We start from the raw sequence: 17,523 nt of genomic DNA, 5'->3' as shown, positions 1-17,523 counted from the left end.
TCAAAAATTCGAGAAGTCCTGTTAAAGTATGGACTGCCTCCAATTCATCTTCTCCAAGAAACTCTTCCCTCAAAATTGAAATGGAAATCTCTTGTGACGAAGCATCTGAACACATACTGGCAAAATACTCTAAGGGACGACGCAGAATCTAAATCAACTCTAAAACATATGGATATTGAACATCTTCTTGTTGGCAAAAATCATCCAGTATGGACTATATTTGACAAGACAAAAGCCGAAGTTCGGAAAGCTATTATTAAAGCTAGAATAGTTTCAGGAACCTTTATTCTGAATTCTGATCGAGCGAAATTTAATCAAGCACCTTCTTCAGTCTGCCAACTATGTAATCTCACTGAGGAAAATATCTCTCATTTTCTCCTGGAGTGTCCAATTTTATCAAATACTAGAATTACATACTTTCAACCAATCAAGACATATGTTACTCAACATATAACAGCTGAAGTCTGGCACAGTGTCTTTCAATCTAAATCAAATATCATCAGGCTAATTATAGACTGTAGGCATTTCTCACAAACACTAAGAGACGACAAGATAATGAATATGATAGAAACCAAAACAAGGGAGATGTGTTATAAACTGTATATCAAACGCTTAAAGTTGCTTGAGGCAATGGATGGTTGACGGTCTGAAACAAACAGTTTTTATTCCGTATAAGTTGTGTTTTAACGTTTATAAAAGACACTCGGATTTTATGTGTAAATAGAAAGAGTTTTCTTTTACTGTGTATTATACTGGTGGATATTAACTTTTAAAATATATATAACATACATATATTTTAATGTGTAAATAAAACTTTTACTTGGAGATAATCCTTGGTGTTCCTTATAAAGGAAGCTAATACGGAGAGAAGAAGAAGATTGAGCTATTGATATATTTTTTTCTTTTTTTTTCTGCATTGTCTACAGAGTTTGAACTTCATCAATTGCTGGTATTCATTGATATCTACATGTCATGCATGTATACTTAAAAGCTAGTCACTCATGTTGACCGACACTCTTTACCTTATACATGTAGTAGATTCTTTTGACAGGCCTCTACAATAACTTTTTTTTCAACTTGTCCAGTAGGACAAGTACATACCAAAACTTACTTGTCCGAATGAAATTGTAACTTGTCCAAACAAAATCTTGATAATAACCTTTTTTGCATTTTAAGTTGATTCAAGGAACAAAATGAATTTCAACAATGAAACAGAATTTGATTTGATCTTTTGAAAGACTTTTCAAATATATGAGTCGAGAACAACTGAATCAAGTCATGTCACAGGACTTAGGTTCTAGTTTTCATCAAAGCCAAAGTCTCATCAGACTCTGCACATGAGGCAAAGTCTGATAGACCTGTCAATGTACACTCATTGGATTTGTATCCTGGTTTCATCCCTTCGTAAATTTTACGGAGACATCACGAGTTGGTTGACCGTTATGGAATAACCGTTTCACAAATGATATCGGATATGTTCCTTACATCGTAACTACAATCCCCTTCCCTTTCATGAATATGACCTACCGAATTAGACTATTTACCGGATTTGTAATCACATAAGCAACACGACGGGTGCCACATGTGGAGCAGGATCTGCTTACCCTTCCGGAGCACCTGAGATCACCCCTAGTTTTTGGTGGGGTTCGTGTTGTTTATTCTTTAGTTTTCTATGTTGTGTCGTGTGTACTATTGTTTTTCTGTTTGTTTTTTTCATTTTTAGCCATGGCGTTGTCAGTTTGTTTTAGATTTATGAGTTTGACTGTCCCTTTGGTATCTTTCGTCCCCCTTTTTTTAAGTTGAAAAAAAAATTATTCAAATATAATCAATAAAGAAAGAAGATGAGGTATGCCAATGAGACAACTCTCTGCGAGAGACCAAATGACACAGAAATTAACAACTATATGTCACTGTATTGCAAGTATTTTTTTTTCTACATATGATTAAATATGATTTTGTCAATTTTGTGGTAAATGATTTCTTCTTTTTTATTTGAAAAATATTTTTGTTAAAAAATTACTGGTATGGTATTTATTTTGAAGCAACAGAATAAGGTAGGAAAACAAGGTACTGATTTGTCTTGGTCCCGAAATGTCTTCTGGGTTGCCAAACTGTCTATTAATCATGTTTATTAAAATATGAATCTCACGGTGCCAAACTGTCTATTAAACCAACAGTACTGGAAGCCAAATGTTTCCAGCTGGTGACGAACTGTCTTGTAAAGTTACCTTATCTACAAAGGGCATCGCTGATTCGGATCAGTAAGACTGGTTTCTGAGAATAGTATGCATTTTACCTGTTAAAAAGTATCTGACAAAGAACCAGTTTTAAATTATCGATTGCAAGTGATGGGGTCTTGAGAAATAAAATGTTTCAAAGTTTCAAAGTAAACAGTCAAATTATTACTTGTTTTTATCTTCTTTCCTTGTTTTTTTTGTTTATAATTACTTTCATCAAAGTTGGATGAAACTTATTTTCTGCAGAATAATTTTACTTGTCCCGTCGGACAAGCTTGATATAGCTTTTACTTGTCCGACCTTTTTTCCCTCTGGTACCGGACAATTGGACAAGCGTTATTGTCGAGGCCTTTTTAAATATATTGCAAGAATATAAAAATCCTAAATTTAGCTGTTGAATGTACATGAAACTTTCCGTAACATTAGATTTAAAAGTACAAGGTACCACCTTCGATTGAACAACCTGCATCTCAAACTTTGAACCTGTATTCACCACAGCATGTTTCATTTGTCATTATTTACATAATTTTCTAAGGATTTCTCAGGGTTGAATTTTTTTTCTGGTTTAATTCTTTTTTATTGAATTTTGTACTGCAACACCCTCAATTGTTAAAGGCAGTACAATTTTCAAGACGAGCATTTCAGCTAAATTACTATGTTGTATGAAATTTGCTCATAGTTGTAGGCCTTACACTGACCTTTAGTTTTTGACTTTTACGTCACTTAGTCATGTTAGTTGCTTGCCCATGTTGGGGAGAGTTGTCTCATTAGCAATGAAACCACATTTCTTAATTTTGTATGTACCCATACATGTACATGATATCTTATGCCCTTTCTTATTCTGATACATGTATATGTTAATGTCACTGAAAAACTCTCAAAAACATGATTACTATTGTCTGATTGGCAATCATACCACATCTTCTTTTTTATATTTACTATGTCACATTTTATGTGCCAGTCTCTCAACATGCTCAAGCTAAAGCTTATGTTGTTCTTTTTTGGTTGCTGTCTGTCATTATTTGTTTATTTGTGTATTAAAGGTAGCATAACTCATGTACAAATGTAATTGTATGTATAAATGCAAATGATAAAGAGTTTTACTCATTGTTGAAAGCGGTATAGTAACTTATAAAAATTGTGATAAACATGATGAAAGACCCAAGAATTTTCATAAAAATCTGAAATCAAACTGGCCTAATTACTCACGAAATTGTAATGAAAGTACAGTGCATAAAAAGAAATATTTAATCAAATTAATGTTTTGATACACACGTTTGACAAAAAAATAATGGATGAAGTTACTGTTCAAATGTTGATACTGCTGTTCTTATGAACATAATGTAAATTTACAGATATCTATAACATTTAGCCCTTTTATGTTGGTCTTCTGTGCGTAATCAACTGCACATGTAATTTTTCCACTATACAGGTACAACATTGTACAACGTACATGTATATGTGCATAAATTCTTTTTAATCAAATTGTACTTGATTAATCTGTCTGACATGTCTGTGTTCATGTTGAAAACTAGAACTGTTCACCTTTGGTCATCCCTAACTGCTGTAGAACAATCTCTACGAGGCTGCTACAAGATGTTGAATTACTTTATAGATTACATGAAGTTTTTGCTTTACACATGTTTCCATTTGTAGGTACTAGGTTCCGTTAACGTTAATTTTACAATTTAACAGTCCATTAGCCATATCTTTCACTTTCTGCATTCTATTAATGAAGGGTTTTCTTTCTGTCCAGAAAAAACAGGCAAGAAAAGATGGGTGTCAATAACTGGGTCCTCCTTTCACCTTTAAGCTGAGTCTTGCTAGTATTTTTAATCATTTTTAACATGCTGTTTGACATCACCATGATCACACTGTGGAATGTCTGGTTGGAAAGTTAACTTTATTCCATTTCAAAAAGTTTTGTTGCCCTGAACACATTGTTGTCCATGTTTTCTGGATGACGATAACATATGTGTTGAAAAAGAAGAATTTTGACACAAAGCTTGTGGATTACCAACTGTTCATAGATCCTGCAGTCAGGTATTGCAATGTACATGTAAGGCTTATCTTTTGCACTTTTGTTTTCATCATTGTCATCTTGAACCTGTAATAAAAAAAAAAGTAACAATTGACAATTGTGTACACACAAAAAAAAAACATCCAGTAAGCAGTATAACAGTATTACATTTGTACTAATACAAATATTTTTCATATACATGATATATATATAAACATGAAGGACTTATATTGTAATCCAAGTTTTCATGCAAAAGTTCTGTGAAAAAAGATGTGTTAAAAACTTAACAATATCCACCTAACATTTTTGTAAAAGATTCACGAACTATCAATATATTTTTAACAAGTTTTTGCAAAATAAAAAAAAACTCCACCACATTATGTATGCATGTAAATATATGTTCCTGTCTCGTTTGAATTATTTTACAATTGTAAATTCGGTGTCTTTTATAGCTGACTATGCAGTATGGTCTTTGCTCATTGTTGAAGGCCCGTATCGTGACCTATAGTTGTTAATTTGTGTGTCATTTTGTTCTCTTGTGGAGAGTTGTCTTATTTGCAATCATACCACATCTGGGTATACATTTACAATTAATTCTCCATAGGCCGTAATGGTAACGTTTTCCTCCGTTGCTCAGTCCATATCGTTTACTTGAACATGTATGATGGCTCATATCGAAGCTGATACATTTATACATGTCTGGTTAAATTTTCGGGGTGGCAAGTGAGATTACTTTTTTCGCAAATTGATGGACCCCGGAAGATGGTGAAAAATGTCAGTCTCCTCATGAAATAATCCCAAAATTCTGATTATAAAATTCAATAAAATAATTGTCCTTTCTAATAATTTATTTCAGGTCAAATCTACATCTTTCTTTTCTCATCACACCAGCTCTATAAAACAGTTCTTATTGTTCATTTATGTCCATTTTTAAAATCACAGCATCCACAATTGTATGGCGGACTAATATTTTTTTTAATTACGTCATCTGAGTTCCTCATCTCAAGGTCTATTAGGGATCCTGACCCATATTGAAATTCATACTTCTGATTTTTCAAAATATTTTTATGTGATCTTCATCGGTATAACATTCTGAATAAATCTGTGTATTTTTGTCCATTTCTGAAAAAAAATAAAGTTGTTTTAGCACTATAAGGCAATGACACTTTCGTCGCTATATTCATTTATTTTGAATACAATGTGTTTGTATAATTAATTTCTTCCAGAATACCTTCACTAGTCAAAACAAGGACAAAACTTCTGATTATAACCTTTAATTACAATACACAGACCCTGTTAAAGCATTCTATAAAATTTTCTTGTGCCTTAAAGTGCATTTTGACAGAGAAATTATGCAAAAATGAAGATTTTATAAAAAAACCAACACCAAAATAATTATTCTTACTAGTGGAAATCTGGTATTTATAACTGTGGAAAGCACTCTTAACTACTTGGAAAGTCATCTTTATCATATAATTAGAGTGCAATATAGTGCAAATTTTCAAAACTTGTCCTTTCACATAATTCTATTTGAGAAAAAATGTTTTTAACATGTATTTCAGTGAAAACCTTTTATTAGTGAGAAATCCACATGAGGTTTTAAAGGAAACATTGTGACATCACATGTATTATGGCGTCATTAAATAACGACAGATCAAAATAGAGCTAAATATAGTTTGCAGTGTTACGTGAGAAACAGTTGCCGCAAGATTTAACTCGAAATATTGAGTCGAAACGATCTGTAACTAAGCCTTTTCATTTAATACCAAGACCATAGCAACAGTTTTCATATTTGCATATTTTTAACATACCGACTGTAATTTCAATTGCATAAATACCATAAATAAACAATTTAGAGCTTGCCTAATAAAGCAAAATGCTTACCAGTTATTCAGGACTTTTTAAAATCTCTAGTTTGCCATCTCAGGTTAAAAAGTAATGATATGTCTGGAACTGAAATAAGACAAAAAAATTACTCAGGCTGTGTTATCATTTGATTTAAATACATAAGTACTATTGAGAGAGAAAAATCTAATTCTTGAAAGTTTAATCACAAAGAAAGACAAATGCTTCTCCCTTGTGGCTTAGTCACCTTCATTTAAACCTTTTATTTTAGAAGCAATGGGTAGTAGCTAACTAGCTTAATAGTTGAATAGGTGCAGAAATATTGTTTTCAAAAAGGTTTGACCCTCCCCCTTTTTCACTGAGAAATGACAATATCTATTGTTTTGCTCAAGCGCATTAAAAATATTAGTTCATGATTTTCTTAAAACATGTACATGTTTTTTCTGTTTTTTTGCATATGATATCTACTGACCAGGGGTCAAATCATTGGATAAAAGCACATGCGATGATGTATCTCACTTTACTCGTATGAAGTGTGTTATCTCCCTTGATTATCAGGTATTCCTGTAGACCGAAGTGATAATTACATAACGAAGACTATATTGTGTCATGTTTACTTACAATTTAATAATATTTAAAAGTTGTTTCTTGCCTTTTTCAATATAGTAAACAAATTCCTTTCGGATCTCTCGGAAGTAAACAAAGTGATGATTGTGCCTAAAAAAAGTGTTCAGCCCCGTGCCAGTAATGCATTTTAAAAGCAAAGTTTCATTGAGTTTTTGCTGATCTTTATCAATAATATTTATCTTAAACCATTTATAATAACTAGGTATAAATAAAAAACTACTAACCATCATTTTCGGTGGTGTACAAGGTGAAATCATCCATAAATCAGCCTGAAAACTTCCGGAATTAAGCTTCTAATTTGGGTATACATTTACAATTAATTCTCCATAGGCCGTAATGGTAACGTTTTCCTCCGTTGCTCAGTCCATATCGTTTACTTGAACATGTATGATGGCTCATATCGAAGCTGATACATTTATACATGTCTGGTTAAATTTTCGGGGTGGCAAGTGAGATTACTTTTTTCGCAAATTGATGGACCCCGGAAGATGGTGAAAAATGTCAGTCTCCTCATGAAATAATCCCAAAATTCTGATTATAAAATTCAATAAAATAATTGTCCTTTCTAATAATTTATTTCAGGTCAAATCTACATCTTTCTTTTCTCATCACACCAGCTCTATAAAACAGTTCTTATTGTTCATTTATGTCCATTTTTAAAATCACAGCATCCACAATTGTATGGCGGACTAATATTTTTTTTAATTACGTCATCTGAGTTCCTCATCTCAAGGTCTATTAGGGATCCTGACCCATCTTCTTTTTATTAATTTAATTCAAACCAAAACAAATTTAAATTATATGCTTGTTTCCAGCCTTCAATTTGAAACAAAAGGTTCAGGTAGGTAATTCGCCTTTTCCCGAAATCTATATATAAGACCTGGGGTAAATGGTAATCTTATTGTTCGTAGACCAAAATGAAAATAAAGCCACATCATTGGATGGAATTCAAATATTTAGTATGTGTTAAGCCAATCACAACTTTTTGGTGAACGCTTTTGAAAATATTACCAAGAATGCATAAGATTCCGAAACGACAAATCTATTTTATGTCTTATTTTTTTAAATGATTATACAGGTACATTGCAGAACATTGAATCTTCTAACTACAAAACCTATACCTAATTAGCATTAAACACCATATAGTAACCCAGTATTCACGTTCCGCAGGGTCTTTTAGTGTCATGTGATGCTATCTCAGTGGTGGATCCACAAATTTTCCCAAGTTGGGGCCCACTGCACTGACTAGTTACCTCAGAAGGGCCCTGCTCCAGTCATGCTTCAGTGATCACCTATATAAACAAATAAATTTCCTCCAGAAAAGGTGGACCCAGAAGGTAGGCTGAATAATTATAATATTAATTTTCCTTTTTAGGCCACACCAATTTAATTTCTTGTTCTACTGATTTTTGGACTCCAAAAATTGGGGCGAGCGAGCGATTTGAAAATTTTATTAAAAAAATATTTAATTTGCAATTTTTTTAGGTCATGTACAATGTAGGTGAAGCATGAAAGATAAAAGGCGAACGATTATAAATTTTTTTTGTAAACATAAAATATTAGATTTTGACAATATTAAAACTTGATTTAACACTTGTACTCTGACATTTCTTTAATTCATGAAGTGTTTTACCCTGTACACCAAGAAATAAATGAATAATTAGATGTGGTCTATGTACATGTATGTGTGCCAAAGAGACTTTAACCATGTTAATTTTAACACATATCATTTACTTTTATATTATTCAGAATGTGTGGACCCCTCTTTTAGAAAAGTTGTTTCAAATATGATGTAGTTCTCCTCTTTTTAAGTAAAAAATTCTCAGCTTTTCCAAGGATTTGTATAATAGCACTATACAAATCCTTGGTTTATTCTATTTTTAACCGGATTTTTGTGACAAAAATGTCGGTTATTGATTTGGGGATGTACGGCGGGCGGCCGGGCGGGCGGCAATCAAATGTTGTCCGTGCATTAACTCATGAATTGTTCAACCAAAGCTTTTAAAATTTTAATATGTTGTTACTGGCAACTAAATGAAGGTCAAGTTCAATAATGGCGATTTTGACTTTTACCGTTCAGGAGTTACGGTTCTTGAAAGATTAAAAAATGGAGTTTCCAGTAGTGTCCGTGCATTTACGCATGAACTGTTCTACCAAAGCTTCCCAAATTTTAATATGTTGTTACTGATGACAAAATGGAGGTCAAGTTCAATAATGACGATTTTGACTTTTACGGTTCAGGAGTAATGGTTCTTGAAAGTTTGAAAACTGGAGTTTCCAGTCGTGTCCGTGCATTTACGCATGAACTGTTCTACCAAAGCTTCCCAAATTTTAATATATTGTTACTGATGACAAAATGGAGGTCAAGTTCAATAATGACGATTTTGACTTTTACCGTTCAGGAGTTATGGCTCTTGAAAGATCATAAAATGGTGTTTCCATTCACATTGTTGCATTTACTAATGAACCATTCAATCTAAGCTTTTCAAATTTTAATATGTTGATACTGACTACAAAATGGAGGTCAAATTTGATATTGACGATTTTCACTTTCAGCATTCATCAGTTATGGTTCTTGTGATTTTGCCAGGACACAAATAAATGTTAATAAATCCGGTTTGCTGTCGTTGTGACAGCCTCTTGTTCTTTTCTATAACAATAAAATAACCCCTGACAACCTGATAATAACAAATTGAAGTCATTGTTCTGCCTTTAACACATACTAGGGCTATGACCCAGACAAAACAGCAAGCTATAAGGACATAAGGGACCCCAACATTACTAGTGTACACAATTCAAACAGGAAAACCAACAATCCAATATATATATACAAACTGAGAAATAACAGGCTATGAACCACATCAACATACTACTGAACAACAGGCCCCTAAATCAATCCTGACAGGTACATAAACAAGCAGCGAGTATGGGTAGTTTTGTTCTGCCAGCATACAATATATTTGCAATATATTTGCAACTGAAGCCAACTGTTCTTTAGAAGTTCTGACAACGAACATATTTTGATGTGGAATGTAAGTAAGTGGAAGGCAACCAATGTACAGGCATTTTTTCCTGTTATATATTTATATCGAAGTACTCCCACTTGGGATATCTATACTATTAAACGAGAAGACCTCATTTTGTGTGTCGCTTCTCTTCCTTCCACAATAAATTAATCATCATGCCTCTGTGTCCTATAGGTAACATGCATAGTCGCATTTGTCATCCATTCTTATGATTATTCAGATTGAGTTATATTGGGAGAGAAACGACAAAAAGGGTGTCCGGATATTGATTCCGTCATCAGACTGACTTTTGGTCATAGATAGGTTTCCAGGTTTTTAACATGCACAACTACATCCAATCGTATGATGTATAACAAAAATGAAAATTAAATAAGCCAATCAGAGCATTCTCAATATTATGGTTTATGGATCAATCGATTGATGAATAACAAAAATGAAAAATAAATAACCCAATCAGAGCGTTCTCCATATTATGGTTTTTGGATCGCAAGAACCACAACTATTATTTTTATACGACCGCAAAAATTTAAAATTTTTTGGTCGTATATTGGTATGATGATAGCGTCTCCGTCTGCGTCGTCGTCCGAATACTTTTAGTTTTCGCACTCTAACTTTACTAAAAGTGAATAGAACTCTATTTAATTTTAACATAAGGTTTATGACCACAAAAGGAAGGTTGGGATTGATTTTGGGAGTTTTGGTCCCAACATTTTAGGAATTAGGGACCAAAAAGGGCCTAAATAAGCATTTTCTTGGTTTTCGCACTATAACTTTAGTTTAAGCGAATAGAAATCAATGAAATTTTGACACAAGGTTTATGACCACAAAAGGAAGGTTGGGATTGATTTTGGAATTTGAGGTCCCAACAGTTTAGGAATTAGGGGCCAAAAAGGGGCACAAATAAGCATTATTCTTGGTGTTCGCACCATAACTTTAGTATAAGTAAATAGAAATCTATGAAATTTAAACACAAGGTTTATGACCATAAAAAGAAGGTTGGGTTTGATTTTGTGAGTTTTAGTCCCAACAGTATAGGAATAAGGGGCCCAACGGGTCCAAAATTGAACTTTGTTTGATTTCATCAATAATTGAATAATTGGGGTTCTTTCATATGCCAAATCTAACTGTGTATGTAGATTCTTAATTTTTGGTCCTGTTTTCAAATTGGTCTACATAGTCCAAAGGGTCCAAAATTAAACCAAGTTTGATTTTAACAAAAATTAAATTCTTGGGCTTTTTTTATATACCGAATCTAAACATGTTCTTAGATTTTTATGCAGTTAAGCTGCATTATGCGAGCGCCCTCGATTTGTGTTCTACCCAATAAATGCTGAAATACTTGACATTGTTATTATCTAGCTCGCTACTATGTTATATATAACTAATTGAACACTTTTTTAATACTTTTTATTCTGGATTACAAAAAACATGACCAGAAAAACCTTAAATGATCGTCGATTTATCCAAAAGTTTTGAAGTTACACATAGGAAGTAGTGCTTATTAAGAATCATTGTGTAGTTCATTATGACTTGTGCTTTTAGATAAGATGTCAAAGAACAATTGTATGAAATATTTAATCGCCGAAAATCTCTTAAGGCAAGTAGTTTAGATTTCCCAAATGGCAAAAGTCGTAGGGATATTGTTTGTCATCAATACGTAGTACAATTACGTCAGTAGTCTATTATATAATAAGTTCAACTGTTCATGCTGTTGGCAGCAATTTCAAATTAGAAAAAGAAATTTTCTTAGCTTTTCAATTTGGAGGCAGGTGTGCAAATTAGCGGTGGTCCGAGGTCCGCGACCTTCCACTTTTGCAAGCGGAATTTCGACTAGGATAGTTGGTTTCTAGCTACGCCCGACGTAGTCACCTTCCACTTGAAAGAAAATAAGAAATTACTTTTCAAACCTTCCATGCAAGTCACCAAAGTCTCCAATTAAACGAGCTAAAAACTCATGTTTATCATTATTATTCATGACATGTTCATTTTGTTCAACCGCTAGCTTTATACAGAAAATCGCCGACAAATATTGTATAAATTCGAGTAAAATCGTATCTGATTGACAAAGACAACATTGTAAACACATAACAATGGCGGCCGTGAAGACAAAATTTTACAATATCGGATCCGATTCCGGAAGCGGATAAGGATAATTCCGGGTTTGGCGATCATTTACAAAATAAATCAAAGCAGGTGAAAAAATAAATCTATGCATGGTAAATGAATATAAACACTAGAATTGTAAACCAAAAGATATATGTAAAAGAAAGAAAAAGCAGAAAAATATTTTATACAGAAACTCAAAATTACTTTTTGACAAATTTTAATTTAAAAATCCAATACAACGTGACAGCTGGCAACAGTATATCTAACAATATACATGTTCATGGTCACAGTCTAAATTTTCTTTATCAGTGATAAATTATGATAATACATGTGAGATGATTTTAAAGTGTAAACATTTTACTGCAATTTCGAAGGGTTATTAGTTTTTCTCAATTTTGAAGGGTCAATTAAAGTAGCTGAAAGTTTCTTTATTTTCAAAAATAATGCAACAAGATTATATGTACCTAAATGTAAGTAAATCATATGATATATAGGTGGCATTCTTTGGGCCACTCTACCCCTCCTGTTTGATAACTTGGAAACAGTCCAGCTCCCCACCCCTAAACCATATGAGGGGCAGATCCAGGATTTTAGGTTAGAAGGGGCACACACTTAAATTTTCGCCGAGCAGAGCGAGGTTAAAAAAAATTTGAGGTAAAATTATCGGAATACTGTTTATTAAGCTGAGAACAACCCATGCTTTGCAAATTTAAGGGGGGGTGCAAGCCCGCAACACTCCCCTGAATCCGCCCCTGCATATATTCAAGTATAGGACAATATAATAAATAAAATGAAATATAGGGGGAGTCCCTGGAGTTACCCCACCCCCTCCTGTTTGAGAACTTGGAAACGGTCGAGATCCACACCCCTTAACCATATATATTCATGTTTGTGACAATATGAAAAATCAAATAAAATATAGGAAGAGTCGCTGGGGGTCACCCCACCCTTCCTGTTTTAGAATTTAAAATTGATCCAGATCCCCACCCCTAAACCATATATATTCATGTATGGGACAATATAAAAAATAAGATGAAATATAGGGGGTTCCCTTGGGTCACCCCACCCCCTCCTGTTTGAAAATTTGAAACGCGTTGAGATCGCCAACCTTTAACCATATATTCATGTACGGGACAATATAACAATTCAAATGAAAGATAGGGGGAGTCCCTGAGGTCACTGTACACCCTTCTGTTTGAGAACTTGGAAATGGTCAAGATCCTTACCCCTAAACCATATATACTCATGTATGGGACAATATAACAAATCAAATAAAATATAGGGGAAGTCCCTGTGGTCACCCCAACCCTCCTGTTTGAGAACTTGGAAAAGGTTGAGATCCCCACACCAAAACAATATATATTCATGTATGGGCCAATATAACTAATTAAATGAAAAGTCCCTGGGGTCACCCTTCTCCTCCTGTTTGAGAACTTGGAAACCAATGAGATCCCCACCCCTAAACCATATATATTCATGTATGGGACAATATAGCAAATAAAATGAAATATAGGGGAAGTTCCTAGGGTAACCCTACCCCCAGTGGCGGATCCAGAAATTTTCATAAGTGGGGGCCCGCTCCAGTCACGCTTCAGTGATTCCCTATATAAGCAACCAATTTTTTTCCCAAAAAAGGGGGTGGGGCGGCCTCCTGCCCCCTAAATCCTCTGCCTACCCGTACCATTTTGAGAAATTGAAAACCGTTGATATCCCCACCCCTAAATTATATATATTCATATGTATGAGACAAAATAACAAATCATTTACATTTACTATGGGCAGGTCAGTCAGACCTCACCTTTGATCCCTGTTGTAGTGAACATTTGTCTGATTCGTGTCTCATAACTTTTGTACTATAGAACACAAACTCAGTTTTCTTTCCAGGGAAACCAGTCCATTCATACTATTACATGTTCATACTAAGTCAACTTGAACTTCTAGCAGTCAAATAAAAACCAAGGTTAACTACCAAGTAGAACAACTGCAATCATTGGGAACTTGTACCACTGCAGACTCACCATAAAAAAATATACATTGATATATGCATTGCTTTTGAAACCTTGATAACATATAAATAATTTGCCTTAATAAATAAATCATTAGATAAACATGAATGTATACTATATATGAATGTTTAATGTTGACAGTTTTCATAATTACGATTGCCTTGGTTTTTGGTTAACTGCCTTCAGCGCTTACAGCGCTTTGATTGATTATGGGCCCAGTTTTCAAGTTGATTCAAATTAGGATCCAAAATTATTATATTAAGTATTGTGCAATAGCAAGAAATTTTCCATTGCACAGTATTGCGCAATAGCAAGAAATCTTCAATTGCACAGTATTGTGTAATAGCAAATATTTTCAATTGCACAGAATTGCGCAATAGCAAGAAATATCTAATTGCACAATATTGTGCAATAGCAAGAAATTTTCAATTGGAGTTATCTTTCTTTGTCCAGAATATTAGTTGAATCAACTTAAATCATTGTTTTATACAATATACAATGTATATTCATTTTTACTACCAACTGATAAATTAAAACAATCTTTACCATTCAGTGATAACAAGCACTTTATTTTACATTTGAATATTTTATGATGTATTTAAATGAGTAGTTATTGTTGCAAACTCCATTAGAAATTTGAATTGAGATGAGTTTTGGAAAAAGGGAAAGGGGGATGTGAAAAAAAAATTGGGTGGGGGGGGTTAAACTTGTCTCATTTCATAAAAAAAAAAATGTCTTCAAACTTTTTTTTGAGAGGATTAATATTCAACTGCATAGTGAACTGCTCAAAGGCAAAAAAAATATTTTAAGTTCATTAGACCACATTCATTCTGTGTCAGAAACCTATGCTGTGTCAACTATTTAATCACAATCCAAATTTAGAGCTGAATCCAGCTTGAATGTTGTGTCCATACTTGCCCCAACTGGTCAGTGTTTAACCTCTGCGGTCGTATAAAGCTGTGCCCTGCAGAGCATCTGGTTTGCGTTTATCTTCATGTAAGCTACGATTATAATACTATGATATATAAAGACTTTCTGTATAATTCTGTCTACTGTTTTCTTTGAAATGACTATTTAAGGGGTCATACCAGTTGCATATATATTGAAATAAGTAAAACATGTGGAAAAAAGAATGTGTCCATAGCACACGGATGCAACACTGGCACTATCATTTTCTATGTTCAGTGGACGGTGAAATTGAGTAACATCTCTAATTTTGCATTCAAAATTAGAAAGATTATATCATAGGGAACATAATTATTTACTAAGTTTCGAGTTGATTGAACTTCAACTTCATCAAAAACTTATAACCTCGATCAAAAAGTTAAACCTATAACCGGACAGACGGATGGACAGTACGAACGAACGAACGAACGGTTGCACAGACTAGGAAACATAATGGCCTTAAATGGAGCATAAAAATTTATTGTTGAAAGTGAAAGTAGTGATTTGGCCAAAATGAAAGTATGGTGGAGACTTGAGGGAGGCAGGACTTTTTCGGGACGTCAGGATCGGGTGTTTTTAAGCTCGGGATTTCGGGATTGATCCTTTCTTGGTCTGGGAATATTTTTTTTCGAATTTTGGGATGTTGGGATATGAATGTCTTTAAATTCGGCACCTCAGGATCTCATGTTTTTAAGCCCGGGATTTCGGGATGAGGACCCCTCCGAACCGTGACCCCTCAAATTAGCCTTCGTCATTTATACAAAATTCAAATCCTCCCATTCACATGTTAATAGGGCTCTCAAAAGAAAAAAAGTACTGATGGATTGTCCTAGAAGCATATTTATTTTTGTTAGAATAATAATGGTCTATAAGCAGTTACATTTATTTTATGTTTGAAGCGGTGCAAATTTTTAATTTCATAATTTGATTTGACTTTTACAAAGAAAATGCATTGTAGTAAAGGGGTAGAATAATTGTGGTTTGAGGCCAGAGACATGAACATAATTGAATTTAACAGAAAAGAAACAGATAACGGACTTAGGAACAAAAGTGAGGGGGCTTTTGATACCTTTTATGAAATTCTCCAGACATAATATCTTTTACAAAAATTCATCCTACAACAGTTTACAACTGTGTATGCCGCGGGTGTGATCTAGTATAGGTTTAATTATTAATAAAATAATTTACACAATATATTTACACAGTGTGGTGGGGTGCTTAGAGGTTTAAAATGCCAAAAGACTCGCAGTAACTAGTATAATAGTAACAGAATAAACCTTATTCTGGTAGTACAAAATGTTGAACAGAAAGAACTTCGTGGGGGGGGGGGGGGGGGGGGGCAAGGGGTTTAGCTGTTATGGGTCATTTTAATTCTTTGTTATCTGTTATTCTGAAAATATATTTGCTGTTAGCTGTTATTGTCTTATTCTTTGTTAGCTGTTATTGGGCTGTTAGTTTTTTTGTTATCTGTTATTGTGATAATGTACTTGCTGTTAACTGTTATTGAAAATTGGAATGTTAGCATTTTTTTGACAGCCAGTATATGGTAGAAATTGAAGATCTTTGGACATTGGAGTCTACCACTACTAATATGTTGGTCCCGTATTCGGAGAACGATTCCATTTTATAACATATACCCATCACAGAAGTAAGGTCCAGGACAATTCCAGTATATCTTATGATTATCCTTTGTAATAAATTCCATTTTTCTTGGAACATGTATTTAGAATCACACAAATGTATCTTATTTTTTTGTATGAGGATAATGTTCCTTGTTTCCCGTACGAACATATTAAATAAGAACAATTCTTAATATGACGAAAAGGAAAACATGGCCAGGAATATCTGACAAGGATCTCAATTAAGGACTAGGTCCTTGCAACCAGTTAACCTTTTATATTATATGGTACATAGACTCAGCTATGCGATTCTTTTCAAAGCAGAACCAAATACATTGTACAATGAAAGTTCCCATCAGGTACTGGGTTCCGAAGCTGCACCATAGCTCATTACAAACAAAGGTTTATTTCGTCTTCAAGCCATTGTTCCCCTACTAAACTATGTATTCTACTTACTAGTACACTTGGTGCAATATAATTGTTCAAATAAGGCCTTTAAAAATAGTGGAATAAATTAATTTTGGAGTGTCAAAATTGGTTCGACTGGTACTTGATAAATTGCATGCTTATAATTGGTGCTTTTGATTTTTCTACCCTATATACCACTTTGCCTCATAGTCTTATTAAGAAAAATTCACACACCTCATTAATTAGGCATTTTAAAAAAAGTCAGATTGCGAATATATATATTCAAACTCTTTTTGGTCATTTTTTAGTAGCAACAAACACAAGAACTATGTGAATTGGACCTACTTTGATACCATAACTGCCCTTGAATTTTTACTAGATATTATTTTTGTCTCTTTGACATATTCCTCATTTTTATTCTCAATTTTATTACACACTATTTAAATAACAAGCATGTGTTATTTTTATAACTGTACAAAAATAAATGCTGAAAAAAGTATTCTACAACAATAAACAGCTACACCATGAGCGCATGATACGCCCGTCGCCTTTTTGAAATATTCGATAACTTCTCAATGTCATATCAGATATTTATAAAAACCGAAAGGGAGCTTCAGTCAATATATATCATGTATATAAACAACAATACATCAAAGTTTCATGAGAACTGCTGAAAACATTTTT

The 17,523-nt window shown here is 33.5% G+C and overlaps 1 protein-coding gene and 1 long non-coding RNA gene across 2 annotated transcripts in view; one reads left to right on the top strand and one right to left on the bottom strand.

Annotated features, from left to right (window-relative positions):
• Window positions 1-17,523, top strand: part of LOC139497248 (uncharacterized) — an 81,081-nt gene that overhangs the window by 13,220 nt on the left and 50,338 nt on the right. The window lies entirely within an intron of this gene.
• Window positions 4,824-7,275, bottom strand: LOC139499203 (uncharacterized). Its single transcript, XR_011658149.1, has 3 exons — window positions 6,954-7,275; window positions 6,142-6,210; window positions 4,824-5,379 (listed from the first exon to the last, which is right to left on the bottom strand). It is a non-coding gene; the product is annotated as an uncharacterized lncRNA (long non-coding RNA).

Source organism: Mytilus edulis, chromosome 12, assembly GCF_963676685.1.
Source record: "Mytilus edulis chromosome 12, xbMytEdul2.2, whole genome shotgun sequence".
NCBI lineage: Eukaryota > Metazoa > Mollusca > Bivalvia > Mytilida > Mytilidae > Mytilus > Mytilus edulis.
This window is presented reverse-complemented; position numbering and strand designations above follow the sequence as displayed.